The following is an 18,963-nucleotide window of genomic DNA, read 5'->3' as shown; positions in this document are numbered from 1 at the left end:
GTGATTTAAAAGCTTTCTTTTATTGTTGAAAAGATTTATATTATACCGTGCAAAAATGTAATTAATTATATAATACTTGTACAGTTTGATGCCATATTTATGGAATGCTCATATTACTCATGTTATGAAAATTACTGTCCATTGTAACCAGAGTGTGGCTTTTTTGAGCTAAGTGACTAACTAAAAAAAAACACTAAATTTGAACCAATTTTAAAGCTCCGTAGCATTTTTGGTGTTTATCAAATGTGGGATATGCCCTTATAAACGCGTAGTTATCAACAGCTGTACATTGTACTAGTGAATTTTACCGTTAGGAAACGAGGCACCTGTGTTAAATTTATAAATAAAAAATGCCGAGATAAGACAAGTGTGTGTACTAAGCTAGACTACCGGTATTATTGAACCTTGGATCATTTTGTACTCCAGTCCAGTCAAGGATTTACGAAACGACCTTTTGGTTGCCCATATGGTTGAAATACTTCGCCTTTATAGTAAGTAGGTATAATAAAAAAAACTCATTTATTGTACTGATTTCGTGATAAATGTCATACCGTGGCAATGGGAATATTATAGAGGCAAAAAACTGTAAGTAGGTACCATAGATAAGTAGATACTCATAAAGTACTTTGACTCTTATTTAAATTACCGACATATCTAAGTGTACACATTATAAAATAACTATGTACTCAATACTTTCGACTAAGGTTATTGGTGGAATTTGAATTTACATAATATGAGGGTATTAGTTGCACAGTCAGTTTGCATACATTTATTATGTTTGTCGTTAATAAAGAATATTTCTTTAAATAACAGGAAGTTAGTGGAAAAGTCAGTAATAACAGGAACGAAAAAAAATACAAATAAATTATTTAGGTGTATAATGGAATATCATTTTTCCTTCTTATTCATCAGGACTTCATGACTGAGGTTCGTGGCCCAGATGATTTGGCCGTCGAACAGCATTCTACACATGCAAGGTATGTGTCAGTGGAAGACCCATGACACTCATAAATTTGTGCAATTGTCTGAGATATCCAATGTTTGCTTTAATGTCTAAAAGACAAGACAACGCAGATGACACAAACGAACACTAACGATCCTAATAATTATGACTGTTACACCACGTGCATTCGATAACCTCTTCTGCATGTGACAGGTTGCAATAACCCCTGGTGTTCATCGCGAGACTGAAAAATCTGAGTGTATGGGTATGGGGAATGTACTCGGAAAAGTGCTGTGGTCAGGTAACTGCTGAGGTCAGTGGCACCTGGCAGATTTTTTAACCCTGCTCCCTCTCGCCGCATTGAAAAATCAAAAATAAATTATCATGAATATTTTTTCGAAAGGGGTCCATCCCCTCCTTACCATTTTTCTATGTGCGCGCCTCAATAACTGACAATAAATGCAGTATGCACACGCAGCATGGTATGGAGGGCAAAGTGTTGTATTTAGAAAAATATCCGTGATACCATCTTGATAAGATTCCATTTAGAATACGTCAGTAATTATTGTAAATGCGGATTATGTAATACAATTATTTATTTCATGCGTTGAATTTCATTTCATTTTAGTTGTTGTATGATCATCTTCATTTAATTAAGTACCTATATAATATATAAATACATATAACTCATGGTTGACGTATGAGCCCAACCTCCTAAAGTCACAAAGTAGTGTATGGAAGGAAAGGTTAAAGTTTAATTACAATTCACGCATAGATCCTGTCTAAACGTAAGATCTAAATCGTAAAGTATAGATCAACAAGTCAAATTAAAAAAGAAATCTTCTTGTTATTACTTATTGGCCAGAATATTATATATATATTATGTATGGATGATTATATTATAAAATTGTTGATTCAAGTTTAGTAGGACAGATTTACGAAAGCCATCTTAGTATAAATCAACATGCGAATTGAAAATTAAAATAATCATTGGAATACTACTATACTCAAATACTAATTTTTAATAGGCAACTGTGTAAAATAAAATGTATATTTTTGAGACGCTATCAATTCATGCATAAGCAATAATATGTTTTGAATTAACTTGTCTTGTTTTTATTATCACGTAAATAAGTCTACCAGAAACCGCGACCGAACATTTCAATATGTGTAAATGTATTGCAATTTCGATGTCGGGCCGATTGGACTGATTGAGCCCAATCGGGCCTCGCGCTGTAATTAAGTTCGAGCGTCGCGATATTTAAAAAAATGAAACGTTAGATTAAAGATTGTTCCAATAAAGTGGTGAAATATAGGTGCTATTTGGATCTCCAAAGTCTTTTGAAAAATGGTACAGTCTCAAGGAAAACCAATACAACTCTAAATAACGCCCCTGAGCCTAGTATTAATTAACCTATGAATCAGGCTTCTGGGGATTCAGTAAACAGGGCGAGAGAAATATAGATATCTTTGAGAAGATAGTTTCGAGAAGAATCATTGGGTCTGTTCAAGAAGATGGCATTTGGACGTATAATTAGGAACTGCACATACTTCATGGGAGTAAAAAGATCACGTGGCATAATAAAATAAATGGAGAGTCGAGTCTGGGTCGGTCACTTGCATATGAGTTATAGGCAAGGCGTATACACACCCCCTAAGGCCAAGAGAAGACCTGGACGGCCGAAACTGAGATAGCTGAACTGAGCCACAGGAGATTTAAGACTGCACAATCAACGCAACTGAAAAGTGTCAGCGCTGGATCGTCAGAGATAAAAGAAGGAAGGCTGTCATTTGTCAAGGGTTGCAGTACCATAAATGATGATGATTTTCAAATATTTGAGTAAACATATTAAACAAGAGGCACTTGTACGTATCATAGAATTATCAGGAAAGATCGCGAATTACATGTTTCTAATAAAACTATTCAGAAACTAAATTCAAATTGAAAAAAGGGTTATGCAGAACACAACAATATTGTTAGACGAATAAATGCGGCTAGTATTTTGCTGTCTAGTCAATTTTTCTGTTAATCTTCTGTTAGCTACTGAAGAAGCTAGGAGTTAGAATTTTGAATAATTGTGTCTAATTTGTCGATTAAAAAGCAAGGACAAAACAAAATCATCTTGAAAAGTTAAGTAGTTTTGTTATTAAAATATCCAGAAATTGTTATGTAATCTGTAATTTTTGTTAATTCAGGTGTATTAAAATAGTTTTTTTTCAATTAAACTAAGTATTCAATTCACACTGATCCGTAGCCCGATCTCTCAACCGTTTTTGGAGGGGAAAATAATTATTTTATTGTTTTTTTAATAATTCATAGTTTTAATGTATATTATAATTAATTAAAAAAACTATTTACATATAATAATATGTGTAACTTGAAATCTTTTATATTCAGGTATATCGAATCAACCTACAGTATGCTGACCAGGGAACTCAGAAATAATGGGAACTGAAATACCTAACGGGTAAGGAGAAGCAGGCAACCGATTTCGAGTAAGGAAGAATACGGGATAAATTTAAACACGTGTCAATAATACGTTATACGTTGAATACTGACAACTGCTCTCGGTTTATACATTGACGCTCATTTCATATTTGTATATTACACACTATTGCACGTCTATTATGCGTGGTTCATTTTCGTATGACACTCACACATTCAAAACCCTGCGTCAAAATTGACTGTATTGGTATAATATAGTCCAGGGTTGGCGAACCTTTTTACGTACGCGTGCCAAAATTTCCCAAATATTATTTTTCAACTGTCTGACGTGCCGAGCAATTACGGGAAAAATAGTTTAAAAAAAATTCTATTAAAAAAATGATGATGTTCTAGATATCACTCACTTTTTTTCAATTACGCCATCCATTTCGGTCCACCAATTTTAAAACTGTCTGTCAGAATTACTACTGCTAGCTTCACCAAGTTTTTGTTTCTTATTTGGTGCAGTCATTTTTTGTGGGTAGAAATGAATTTTTTTGTTAATGTATTAATTAGTTTGGTTCTTATCGCACAAATTGATACGAGAATTGCCCGATCAGGTGAGGCATTCTCTCGCTACAGTGGTCTCAAGCATCGTAAATCGATCAAAATTAGAGGTTAGCGGCGCGGGATCCTACGCCGCCTGATGAGGTTAGTGTGATAATATTATATGAGACGCATAAAATCTAAGGACCGAACTATGCAATTATATATTTATTTACATTAAATGTAATACTTATTCTTAAAGAGTATTTGCCTGCTTTTTTATACAATGCAACCTGTCATTTATTATTATAGGTATTTTTTTCTCTTCAAACGCGTGTCATGCAAAATCATCTCGCGTGCCATAGGTTCGCCACCCCTGATATATTATATCGAAATTCTATTTATTATCTGTTCTGTGATGCTGACAATATCGACGGCCGCGGCGTGTAATTACTGTGACAAAATTCGACAGCACGGTGGCCATAACACCTGTCTGGTAATGGACATTAATGGAAATTTAAAAACCCATGTGACTAATTTGGTTATACCCGCTTTTTGTGTAAAGAATGAAATCATATTTTCTCACAAAAAAATGTCAAATACGTAGGTAAATAGGTACATACTAGTTAGATATGTAAAAAGCAAATTGAGCGAATGTTTTCTCACCTGTTATATTACCAAAAAATCAACAAGCTTATCTCTGTCGTTTTAAAATAGGCAATGGCGATAACAAAAATAGACCCATCTGATATTGGCGTAGTATTACATAAGCCAGAATTTAAGCCACATCACTATATTGGTATAATATTCTTGAAAATGTCTGTCTCTGGCGATTCTTAGAAGAATATTGTATTAGTATTCAAAACGTTCATCAACATTCCGACAGTGTTTATTCAAGGGAAAAAGAAATAAAAAATACTTAACTTAAACACATATCATTGTTTAACAATATAGTTAAGATTCTGGCAGTGATTTCATTGTAGTCATAAATTTAAAAAAAAAATAGGTAGATATTATTGTAATTATACTTAATAAAAACTAATTTGGAGTAAGTAGTACATACTTACTTATTCCACATAATTAAATAAAGATCGGATCCGATTTCACCCACCATACTAAACTGAACTGCCAAATGAAATAAATCGTCCCTGATCTTAATTAACTATATAAAATAATAGTAAATAAAATAAGTCTCTAGTCTCTACTATATTATAATATATTACTCATTATGTCTTTCCACCATGACCCCCGCATCCTGAAGCGGGCCCCTAGGTCAGGACATTTAGCGGGCCCCCTACCTATCTCTAAGGCTAAGGGCAGTGTGATGTTTTACAATAGTGTTCCCAAAATTATATTCCGCGGAATCCCACGGTTCCACGAGGTAAAATGAAGAGTATTTTTAATGTTTTTTTTTGGATTTTTCTAAAATATGACCCTTCGCCATTTTTGATAAATAGCCATTTTTTTAATCAGGAAATTTTAAAATAAAATAAAATAAAACATAAAATTCTACAGGTGAATATCATTCATCACAATACATCAAGTTACATCGCATAGCAACATATTTTCTTTTTTTACTATTAGAGCAAATTCAGCGTTCGAAATGGAAAAGTTTATGAACCGGAGCGCCCGACAATTTTCCGAAGATATTTACATAGTTGTTATCAAATTCTATGTGTATTTTATAAAAATAAGTGTGGTAGATTTTCTATTATACGTCCACGAGACGGAACGATAATTTTACCGACTTCACGAACAGGAACGGCGCTCCGGTCCATTTCGAGCCATGAGCATATTTGTGTTGTGTGTTTATTTCACGTAACTGCTCGACCTGCAACGCCAGGCCCCTCCTAAGCCCGGGCCCAGGGTAAAGCCCTGTCACCCTCCCCCTTTGTGGGTACCATGCTTTCCATCCATAGTGTTGACAGTTAGTACAATAATTGAAATGAACAAATGAATACCTTTTTAGTTTGCGGTGTTACGAGTTAAGGGTGAAAGTGAAGTTTTTAGCAAAAACTAATAACGTTACTCTTAAATATTCAATACGCATCAAAGAACATTATTAATTTGTTTTAGTTTAAAAATAAACTTTCTATTGGTTCTCTCCACATTCTAAAGAATTAAAATATTCATAAAATACAATGTAGTAATACAAATCTGACTTCCAAAACACGCTCATTAATTATATGGTTTTTATAAATTCTTAATTTAAAATATATATATATATATATATATATATATATCTTTTTAGTGTTTACTGTGGCTATAATATATAATATCCGACTGCAAATTCTCATCACTGGCAACAGTGACGTCCCTATCCATAATGCCGATCGTATCAGATTATCGTATATCAGTATCGGATTAATGGGGATGATCGTGTGTCAGTTATATTGGAAATCTGTTATATCGAGGTTCTACTGTACTGTATTGTAGGTAAAATTTTTAGTCTAAATTTTATGTCAATTATTTACCAACTTAAAATTCTGATGCACACATCTATTCACATTTAACCATCTGGCACACGAAGGGCCGTCAAAAAAGTATTGATACTTCAATACTTTCTTTCGATATGATACTGATACAAGATATCGATATTTTTTTTTCGATATAACGGCCCCCCGCCCTAGGCACACGACCATTTTGAACACATGACTGCGACAGACATAACTTTCATTGGATAGAAATGACTATATAATGTACATTTAAACGTTTCTCCATATATGAACGATTGACAAATAAAGTGACCTTAAATCCATCCGAGAATATCATTCCGTCTTATGTAGGAATTAAGATGACCGTCTGAGCTAAGCAATCCATTAAACAAAAATTTTTTTTTTAGAAAATATACATATTTAGGTACAATTAGAAAAACAGGTCAATATTTTTGGAAAATTATCTGGCGCTCCGGTTCGTAAAATATTATATTTCGAGCGGTGAATAAAAGTATCGGACGCCTTTACATAGGTACTAAAAGTCGTTTTTGTAGCGGGGAAGTTAAAAATCATTCGATTGAACACGATCCATCGAAGTATCTCTGAAACCATTGTTTTCATAAGTTATAATATTCGCATTCTGTATTAAATCTGCCGCCCCCTGGAATGTGCCGCTCCTAACCATGGCTTGACTACCCGTACGAGACAGCATTGTATGAACTTACTGCAATAGAAAATCATATTATAAAGTATGATTTAAACTATAATTGAGTTCAGTAAATAATTCACGATCTCGAACAGTCACTATCTATTTATGGATAAGCACAATAAACTGAATTAGTGTGTACAAATCGCAGCTGATTTTAATTTTATTTTCAATAAGTACGCAGTAATAAAATTAATGTGTTTGTCTGTAATTTCTAAATATTATTTACCTTTTGATTAGCGTTTCGACTATTTTTATAGGTGTGTTTTTTACAACGTTTTTCTTAGCTCGTATTCTTATTTGCCCGGTACAAATCTTGGAATCGATTTTTAACTAACTTTCCGGCTAGCTAGGCATTTGAAACTTTTAGAATATTTATCAGAACACGATGCCAATGCATTTTTAATACTTTTAGCCATATTTAAGTAGAATTGAATTCATTTTCAGTTAATTCTGTTTTGTATGAAAAGTTATTTCGACACCATTATTGGTTCCTAGGGGGTCTGGGGTCCTAGCAACTAAATTATTAATATATACGTGCGTTACTATGGAAATCAATATGACATGTCTATACACAATTTTTTTAATCGTTTAAGCTAGTCAAGTCAAGTTTATGTGATTCAACAGAAAATTTAAAAACGTTGTAGGTATATAAAAAGTTCTTTTTATCTTGTAATTATTTAAATTATTGTCATTCTGTCTGACTATTACGTTATAATTCTAAAACTACGTAACCAATATTGATGAGATTTGCACAGCTTATATGCAATTTAGTAGGTAATAGTATAATATAGTTTCATCCCAATATGTCGAAAGTTTCCTGAGTTAATATAAATGCCCTTGCAACAATTCATCACGACTAGGTAAAATAAAGCGATCAGATAACAGTGGTGTAGTGGCGAAGTCAGCTGCGGGAAGAGAGGCGTGCGCTTAAATCCAACCGTTGTCTATTTCAACGATTTGATAACATTCAAATCGAATCAACCACTTTCTTCATTCTATCTGTATACTTTTACTATCGTTTTTCATGCGGACGAACTCCAGGGCACCTGATAATTATTGCTAGTTAAAAATAAGGTTCTCTTTTGTTTTAGAATTAATTTCTCTAACTCTCAGCCAGGATCCCAGGCTAGAGCCCTGTCAGCCCCTCCTTTTGGAGGCCGTGCCTCTATCCCCTTTTTTAGTAAATTATACGTAGCATAGTGGATAATATGGCCGAAATATGCAGTAGTGAAATTAAAAACTATTTTTTCAGTACCTACCTAATGCGAATGACAGCAACGATTCATTTTTGTTCATCTGTCAAGTCATCATTAATTTGACTTCCAGATAATGCTTTTGCAATTGGAACTGCGCAAAAGACCCATGCGTATTTCAAGCTTAAAAATTTGGAAAATGTAAAATTATAGATAAGACACCAAATAGATACCACACGCTTATATCGACTGATACAAAAAGCAAAGAAACCCTCTTATTAATAGTCATAATATATGAAAATGTCGTGTTAATCTATTATTGATTTAGATTTCAAATGCATGACCAATGCATGACCAATAATTTTATTCTAAGATCATTATTGTACTTATAGATTCAATTAATAAAGATATCTCTTAGCGTTCTGATTTACTAATCCCCGTATAAGGTTAATTTTATGAAAACTTCTTTAAATGCTATTTTAATGTATTTCCAATGCCAAAATATATATTACTAACTTATATTGCATACAATATAATACATAATAATGCATCCACATTCTTGTTAGAAGTTGTTTTTACAAGACCAGTAGCATAATGATACAGCTAGACAAAGGATTTCATATGAAATGTAGGCGTAAATAGCTTTACGATTACGAATAAAATACTGCAATCTTGTTATGGTTTAATTTAATGGTACTAGTTAATGGTAGTTAGTTTCGTCATATCAAAAGAAATGGTATCAGTATCTCATCGACAAAAACTGCAGTCTTTTGTGAAAAACAATTTATATTAGTCATGTGGGAAGACTATTTAACTAAATTTAATGCTTACTACACTAATTATGTAATATTTTTTTGAAAATAGAACTGGTCTAATCTCACCTCATTTTTTCGCTAAGTAAATATTCATTTTGTTATGCATTAAAAAATAGTTCGTGATATGTAAAACAGCTGATCGGTGATTGAATTTTGACACATCGACAACGACTGAAAATATTAACTACACAAGGTGTATGATCGATATAATTGTTTATGATTTACATATTAATGAACAAAGGATGTTTTAAAAACGCTTTCTGGTTCATATAATATATTATATACGCTCCTCGTGAAGCAAAGTGACAATAAGATTACGCTGAAAATAATGGTAATATTGCAAATATTTGAATGCACGGTATTTAATCGCCAAACGGCATTTAGAAATCCCAAGAAGGGAATATTGTTCGTCACTGTTCTGGCAGAAGACATTAATTCGAAAAAATGACATATTGAGTTAGTTATACCAAAATGGTCCTTATTTCAAACTTTACCATCTAGAAACCTTCTTAATAAATAAAAAGTCTTTATTTTAAAGTCATCCTTTTTACGATTACTTAATAAACTCACATGATGGACCATTTCACACATTTAAACAACTTCAAAGTCAAAATACTCAAAACTAGTATTCTCCAGTTAGTGTGTTCTGCCAGAACAGAGACGGTATGATCTAAAAATATTGACAAAAAGTCTGGTATCGTAGAGAAAGACAAGTAGATAGCGACGAATCGGTCAAAACGTATTAAAACTCTTTTGACTTCACTAATGTTAGAAGGTAGTATCAATCGGTACTCACGTGATGCTGTATCAGCTGCGCGGTCCAGGCGGGATTATTCTTTTATCCACTCCCTCTCACGTTCCTCACTGCCGCAGCTGGGCTGGATGACCATGTCCTTTTGCCGAAGGCACCATCACAATTTTTAAATTTGTATCCAACGTCCACTTTTTGTGATGTGACCTGACAAATAATCTCGAAGCACTTTCAAATCGTAATGTTCGTTTCGTTTGTTAGTTTGTTAAAATCCCACCACTGGTTATTTTTCTGTACAAACGTAGAATAGGTAACGATCAGCACTGATAATTTTTACGTGTTTCTTATTCATTATTTTGGAAAGAATATTAAAAAAAAAACTTTAAAATATATTGGCAAGAGATTCTAGATACTACTGACAAGGGTTTGCAACCCGGGATTGGTTTAGTTTTTATGATTTTTATTGATATGACATAATATGTTTCTGACAAGTAATGTAGTGTAATTCAGATAAAGGGATTAGGTTACCTACATATCGATGGTCTAGTGTTAATATCCCGTAGGTGACTTTCTTTTTACAAATTTTACAGGCAGCTAAAGCTTTTAATATTTAATATAATATCGTCTCTGTTCTGGCAGAACACACTAAATGGAGAATACTAGTTTTGAGCAATTTAACTTTGAAGTTGTTAAAATGTTTGAAATGGTCTATCATGTGAGTTTATTAAGTAATCGTAAAAAGGATGAATTTAAAATAAAGAAGGTTTCCAGACGGTAAAGTTTGAAATAAGGAACATTTTGGTACTTATAACTAACCTAACATGTAATTTTTTCGAATTAGTGTCTTCTGCCAGAACAGTGACGATATATACCTATATGAATTGCTTATTATTTTTCAAAGAACTTATGTTATATACCTAATACATTAAACAGTTGAAATAATTGAAGTAGTTTCTTAATTACTATTATGACTATATCATATTTATTAAAATATTATAGTTATTAACTATAAATATGGAATATTCACAGTTAATGGGCAATATTTTTGTTGATTTATTACATCAAAAAGTATTTTTCGTCATATATGTCAGATACGAGGTATTAACATTAGCCTATCGATATTATACAATATCTTTCAAGTTTTTAACTTTCACTGAATTAAGGGGTCGGAAAGAATATGCATCGTCATAATATTATTATGTATGAACTAAAATTATAGTCAATCCAAAAAGTGTAGTAAATGTAAAAAAAATATGTTACAAATATATTATCCATATTGTGTCATTACCTATAAAATTACATATAAAATATCTAAAATTATGTAATTAAATCATACATAACTTTGGATATTTTATAGATAGAATAATATTTTTTATCTACGTAATATTATTATAGTTAAGAAACCATAGTAAATATTAGTCAAAAAATACTATTTATAAAACATCTCAAATTGTGCAAATAAATCATACATAACTTCGGATATTTTAAAGATAAATAATATTTTGGATATATTATGGTTTCATGTAGGCAGAATGAAATTAAAAAACGAACCAACAATATATGTGTAATATGTATTCATAATCCAACGAAAACAAATAAGTATGAATGAAAAAGTATGCACAATTTTATGGTATCGCCCAAAGTATACCAATACTATTATGGTGTGGTTTAGGCAGGGCTTAATTGATTTTTAAAAACTAACCAGTACCATCTGTAAATTGTAGTCTCAGTTCAATAAAAACAAATACGTATGACTAACAAAATTTAATGTGCACTATTAAAGGCGTATCTTAACAGTCTACCTCCACCCTTCGCTGCTGCCAGGCACTAATACACAAAACGTTGTTTATGTATGAGATGCAAAAAATACTTATTGACTAATTCCGGGATTGAAAGTTCTGTTCGGGATTACAATTTATAAATTCTAGACTAGATCTAGCGGTTGCTAGTTGACAATTCCGCTGAATTAATTACGAATAGTAATCGTTAAGCAGGACGTTGACATTGCGAAGAAACTTCAGTGGCAATAGGTAACAAATAATGTGATTGTCAAAATTTCGCCTGCAGGGCTATTTTGCATACCGTTACAAATATATGTACTTAAATGTCAGACAACCACGACATAAAAATGATGTATTATAAAGGTGTTTTTCGTGTCCAGAACGTTAAATTTCCTCTTTATTTATTATACTAATGCTTTTGCAATCTCCGTGGAATGTACAGGGAAAGATGGCCAAGGTGGCAGCTATTTTATGTATAAAAAACATCGGTGTGTGTAGAAGTGTGTGTAGCTATGTACTTAGAAGTTATATTTCTTTGGCGTAACAAAACAAAATAAACCGTTACCTTGAGTCTATTAATATTACAGTGGATTAGGTTGATGAAAACGTACGCGATTCATATGAGTCTCATATAGCACATGACAATTGTAATTTAATTATTGTATTGGACCAAAACTCATCGTTGCCAGTTGCCATACAGCGGTTATAATCGATTCAGAAGTGCCCATGATAAATTAATAAAAAATCATTTTTTTATATATTTTTTTAATTATTTACCAACTCAACATTCACAAAATTTATTTATTTATTGATATATAATTTTACTCATAAATAATACTTACATAAATTTAGCCTCAAATTTTGATACACAATCTTTACAATGAAAAATAAATATACATTCCAATATAATGCATGCGTATGTACCCTTGAGACCGAAATGAATATAATCATAATAACAAATTATGTGTTGCATCGGCGCGTGCAACTTCCGTCACACGCCAAACGTGTTACATAGGCGCGCGCAACTTCATCACACGCCAAAAATACACTCTGTTCTGTTTTCCCAAACGCGCCAAAAGAAGTAGGTATAACTTCAAAAATGACATTATTTTACTTGAGAGATAATTATTGTTTTCACGTTTTTGGTAAAACGCGTGCCTCTTTATTTTATAACTAATTAGAATTTTAGAAACAGTAATCTCACAATAATACGAATTCTCTAGGCATTACAAATTACATAATACTAAGATAATGAGCTTTCGACATTTGGTTTGAACAGGTGATAACAGTATTTAAATATACCATGTCTGGATTATTGCATCTCTATTGCTAACACAACGTGATTATTATTATTTATTAAGCATTAATTATTGTTCAGTGAAATCGGAAAATTAAGATTTCGAATGGCAGAATGTTTGGATGCCATATCTAGCAAATTCATACGATGTTTGTTCAATGTGGATTTGCATTACAATACGAATCTAATTGACTGACCGAATGGCTAACAACGACTTTTAGTAAGTTGTAGGGTAGTGGAAGCATGCCCCCCAGACCTGAATCTTTGGCACCCCCCACATATTTCTAAAGCTAAGGGCAACGTAATGGCAAGAGATTTTCCCAAACGATTTTCCACGGAAATCTAGGGTTTGGCGAGGTGAACTTATGGGCATCCCGAATATTTTTATCGATTTTTAATAAATTCACTCGTATACTTGAGTGATCAGCACTTTGAATCAACCTTTCTCGTGTCGTGATCCCCTTTTGTAGTAGCCAGATAGTAACCTGCGACCCCCCCCCCCCCCCAAACAAAACACACTCTAAATACGTGTAAATAAAATAACCCCCACATATGGACTTTAATTGTTTTTTGAATTACCGTATTTTTTAGAATAACAGATTAACTAGATTAAAAGCAGGCAGTTAATTATCGACACACATTAATCGAACATTGTAAAATGCATAGTAGGTACGCGTCGTATTTTTTTAATGTAAACATTATGTGAAATGAAATAGCTCCACAGGCGACATTTTACGGTTCATGGAACAAATTTGAAAAATTGCATATTATAAATGTAAATAGAAAAAACAAAAGTCAAAACCTTGCTTGCCTGCTTTTGACTATTTGTAAGATTTTGAATAATATAAGTACAATATGTTTTCGTAGAATATACAGCATGGCGCCTGTAAGCGAAGAGACAGTTTTAGGCGGAATACAACCTATCTATAAACTATAGATTATAGGGTCCAAGTCATAAGTTTTTAGTATAGTTGCGGTGACATACGGTGAGAGGGAATGTCTATCCTCATCTAGGTTTGACTACAGCAGTACCTAATCAATGATATAAGTAAACTATGAATCGTGCACATTAAAATTTTAGTACACATTAAAATTTTAGTGCACATTTACAATCAAGATCTCTGAAAGTTCTCCTTGGACGTTAGCAAAACAACTTTGAAGGGAGCGTCTCGTTGGTTACATCATGGTATACACCCTAAATGATTTGGAGACGTGGTGGGATGTTGAAGGAAAATATGTGAGGCAGAGACGCGTCAAGTGGGAGTGTTAGGGGTGTGAAACACCCGGATGGCTGGATTCGGGGAGCGGCAAAAGTCCAAAAAAACATTTTTAATAACTTTATTAACAAAATAAAATGAACTTTACGATGAAAGAAGTCGCCTGTGGCGTAATTTATTTTCGTGACATTAAAAATTGTGATTTAGTACTTTATTCGATACACATATATCAATTTAAGTCGCTTTATATTATAATTCAGAATGTTATATTATTTAATAGATAAAACATGTCATAATTTGTGTTATAAGTATATTTTGATAACAATAAAATAATTGAATAACTAATATTAATACTATCGACCGAAGGTACTTGATGGAATTTGAATTTAAATTCTAATGGATTTAAAAAAAACTTAAATCCATTAGAATATAAATAAAATAATTGTTTCAATTTTTCTTTGACTTCTGTCATATCTCCATCAAAAAAATTTTTTTTTGTTTGGGAGGGGACGGAAATTTATGGCAGCCACCCTTGGCACGTCCCTGATGTAGGATATCATTATATAAGACGTTTCAGGAATGATAAACTATAAACCTGAAAGTTTCACTCCTCGATACATAGGTGCGAATGTGAATTGCGGAAGTGAATCGATATTGTCTCAAATTGAATTCGACAGCGCCGATTGTCAATTCTCATTCCCATGGCGTTCATGACATTAGCTACGTCTCCGATGTGACACCAATTAAAACATTCCTTTATTCAACTTTATGATCAATTATCGCATAAAAACAATTGTATCGTAATTACTAAATAGCCAATCTCAATGATGCAGCCGATCCCAATAGAATATCACCAATAGCGTAACTCTTTTTTGTCTCTACGAATGTGACAATTGTAATATTGTTATTCTAATAAATGCGTAATTAATAATACTAGGTACCTAACTACTACAAAGTTTAGAAAAACTTAATGCATTCAACATAAAAAACGTATCTATAAGTTCGCAGTGATGATTTGTGAAATGTGTTTTAACTTGCTAGGCATGGCACGGTCATTTGCATTCTACCTAGGTAGGTACCTACTCTTTTTGTAGGCATGAAACATTGAACAGGTTTCGCGAGTCTTGATTCAACGGATTTCCATGAAGCGTGTAATCTCTACTTAGTATTTAATTAATAATACGATACAAAGTATATAGTTACTATATTGTATAGTTATCTATAACTTGTGGCTTATTCGGTTTTGGACGTTTTGGTTAATCTCTTTTGGTATCTACCTACAAACATGAGCTCATATTAAATTTTACACGTATTTTTGGAATACTGAACTCCATAACTTTTAATTTTTTATTTTATTTTTCTCATTATTTTTGAATATATATTTACCGATTAATAAACTTTTCTAGCTATTTTTCGATAACAACTTTACCTAGAGACATCACCTTAATTAAGTACATTGAAAACAGTGAAATGTGACATATTTATATCGATATTTATTTAAGTATCTATCTATTAAAAGTTTAACTGTGTGATATTTATAATTTATAGAAATCTCACGATCTTTCATTTTTATTACACGGTTATTGCGGATAATAAAGGTAACATTTTGTATTGAAATCAATTCGTTTGTCCCTTTAGTCAGAGTTGACAATTTATTCAGTTTTATTAAACTATGCAGACAGCATAGATTAAAGAAACAATGTACAATAAAATGGAGGTGTATAACTAGACCTAAACATGTTATTAATGCAATCTTGGTATTTTATTTTATTTTATGGAATGGCAGAATTACTGTTTATTTGATTCAACAAGTGGTTAGGTAGGTATGTAGGTACTAATAATATTGACAATTTATGTTATTGGTTGCACGCCGTAGAGTAACAACATCGAAGTTAATTTTAAAATAAGCACAAAATAGCAACATCGAAACGGAACTTAATCAAGAATATGTTTTTACACTACATAATTCTTGTGTAACTACGATCTTTAGTATTTAATGTGATTATTCTCAGGTTTTCGCGCCTAATTCAGTTTAAATTCTGCAGATGTGGTCGTGTTAGTTGGAAAAGCGTTAAAATATTGTGTCAATTTGGTATTTTCGGGTTGATCTATGCGCGAAGAAGGCTGCATGGGAGGAAAACGAGGCCTGCGTCGTTCTGTCGCCTGCGCCGGCCCTGCGTCCGCCGACGCGCGCACTCACACTCGTCGCCGCGCACACATTTCATATGTGCGCCCACTCGCGAATCGGGCACCGCGTATTACATTACTAAACCAACTATTAACTCTGTTTCTTAGATAAATATTATTACCGCTGACGGTTTGCGTTGTGAGAAACGCGACACGACCGCCAAACAGCAGGTCTCTGCACCGACTAGCAGAGCGCAAAGTGAAGTTGAAGATCGAAGCGGTCCGCAGCCGTGTCCTTCGACCACTTTCACCGCTCGGCAGGCTATTCTACATGGGAAGCCCGCGCCTCTCCATCCGCTCTCCGCCTGCCTCTTGCGACGATGTGCACTCCACGAAGACTCGGAAAATCTTTTTGCAACGAAGAAAAATCGATACAGCTGTTTTAAATGAGTCGCGCGTAAATCTTACCGGATGCTGCGCCCTTACGAATACACCCCCATGCACTTTTATACGTCATAATATTTACATTTATTAAATAAGGAAACAAACAGTTACATTTTGATTACAAATAATTACAAGATAAAAAGAACTTTTTATATACCACGTTTTTAAATTTTCTGTTGAATCATATTAACTTAACAATTCTATGTATTAATTATTTAGGATTAATGAACAAATCATTTTTTTGCTATTTTGCAACAAACAAATATAGATAACTGAAATGTCATTTGGATTTCCATAGTATACCACGTATATATTAATAATTTAGTTGCTAGGACCACCCCCTTAGCAACGAATAATAGTCTTTTACTTTTTACGGATTTTTCTGAAATAACTTTCCATACAAAACAGAATTAACTGAAAATGAATTCAATTCTGCTTAAAGATGGCTAAAAGTATTAAAAGAATGCATTGGCATCGCGTTCTGATATATTCTAAAAGTTTCAAGTGTCTAGCTAGTCGGGAAGTTAGTTAAAAATCGATTGCAAGATTTGTACTGGATAAACAACCACCGGACAAACAAGAATACGAGCTAAGAAAAACGTGGTAAAATAGAATAGTGAAAAGTTATTGAAACCAGCAAAGTTTACATATATAAATTAATTATAATATAGTAAAGTTAAGCCTAACAAGATAGAAAGTAAGAAGAACATAAATATAAAGAAATTGCATATGAAAAATGAGGAAGAATAATGAATAATTATAGACAAAAAAGTAACATTTTTTTTTAAATATATATGTACTTATATAGGTATCTAAGTATATCTATATAATAAGTATTTTGTGTGTTAAGAATTATTGAAATTTATACATAATATGGGTGTCTAAGATAGAACAGAAAAAGAGAATAATAAGAAAGGGAAAAAACATACCATTTAAAAATTCGATCCAATGTCCACTATACAAATTTTTTGAGATAGCGCGTTTAAACGAAACAGGTGAATTATTGAAAGGATTAACGGAGGAGAAATACGTATTGTAATTTAAACAAGAGCGCCGAATAAAAGAGTTCTGTGCATAATTAGAATCGCTACGACTGACATGGTACAAAGTTTGGTTTCGCGTAAATCTTGATGGACAATGGAAACCCACCCTTTCGAGTAGGTTTGGCGTGTCAACAAAACCATTGATAATTTTGAAAAGAAAATACTGATCAGATAGCTGATAGAGAACGTCGGCTTTCCAAAGATGGTACCTACAATAAAAGTTGCAGTGGTCGAAATAGAATTAACTATGTCGTTACTATCATTATATGTAGTCATTATATAGCTGTCATTATGTATATTATATAAAAAATGTGCGTATATCTTGTTTTATGTCAGAATTAATAATGATAATTACAAATCAACATACATATCCCTGCAGACACATTGAAAATAATAATATTATGTTAAAGAACATTTTCAAAAAATATTTCCGAAATCGATCAAACCTGCTTCCGGCCAATGTGATTGAGTAATCGAGTAATCTCTACGCATCCCGCCGAAAATTTACTAACACCCCCAATTTTCATATGTGACCATATTTTGTTTGTTTTAGTTAAGATATTATATTTACGTACTATTACTACTAGATGGTGTCAGGATCTCTCACATTTTTGACGTACCCATAACATGGAATAACAAAATATTTTTTTATAATATTACATGTAGGTAAATTGTTTAAAATATTTCTACATTTTTTTATTTTGCTTCATGTTTTTTTAAAATCTTTGAAAATCCACTGACAAACAAGCAAGTGTGGTTATGTTTGCGGAAACATGTTTAATCTGTTGGTGGAAGTAGCGATATAATTAATAATTTAAAGCGAACTATTTTTTACGATGTGGACTGTCCAAACTACATTAACCTAATTTGATAGCGATGCTTGCAGTTGTGGACACGTGTTAACTAAATGTTGGTACAAATGCATTTGTGTAGTAATTTGTTTGCGGGCATGTGTATGAAGGTCTATAACTCTATAATCATTAAATTTAAAAAAAAAAATCCAATAAATTGTCAGTATTTTTATTAGAATCCAAAATACGTTAACATAAATATATATATTATTTTCTCGTTACATTTTAGACCTATCATATACAAAGAAATAGGAAATCGGGTTTTCTAATACATAGGCTCCCGCAACTTAACTAAATCACTGTGAATGTTTCATTATCAGATAAAAACTACAATCAAAACAAGATTTATCTCTCTGCAAATTTCAGAGAAAATACTTTATTTTAAG

General features: G+C 32.5%; 1 protein-coding gene across 4 annotated transcripts in view; it reads right to left on the bottom strand.

The window, feature by feature from the left end:
* The window catches only part of form3 (FH2 domain-containing protein formin 3), a 103,808-nt gene extending 87,322 nt beyond the window's left edge, over positions 1 to 16,486 (bottom strand). For 3 of the 4 annotated variants that reach the window (XR_015071834.1, XM_085957168.1, XM_085957171.1), the window contains exons 1-2: positions 16,422 to 16,486; positions 9,863 to 10,108 (exon numbers count right to left, since the gene is read on the bottom strand). The gene's annotated coding sequence lies outside the window, so the exon portion shown is untranslated. Of the gene's footprint in view, positions 1 to 9,862; positions 10,161 to 16,421 lie in introns of all 4 variants that reach the window. The other variant, XM_085957169.1, reaches the window with a different exon arrangement.
* Positions 16,487 to 18,963: the final 2,477 nt, after the last annotated feature.

The sequence above is a fragment of the Rhyacophila brunnea genome, unplaced genomic scaffold (assembly GCF_057557595.1).
Source record: "Rhyacophila brunnea isolate RB1 unplaced genomic scaffold, BYU_Rbru_1.0 scaffold_6, whole genome shotgun sequence".
NCBI classification, from domain to species: domain Eukaryota; kingdom Metazoa; phylum Arthropoda; class Insecta; order Trichoptera; family Rhyacophilidae; genus Rhyacophila; species Rhyacophila brunnea.
Note: the sequence above shows the minus strand (reverse complement) of the source record. Positions and strands in the feature narration are given on the sequence as shown.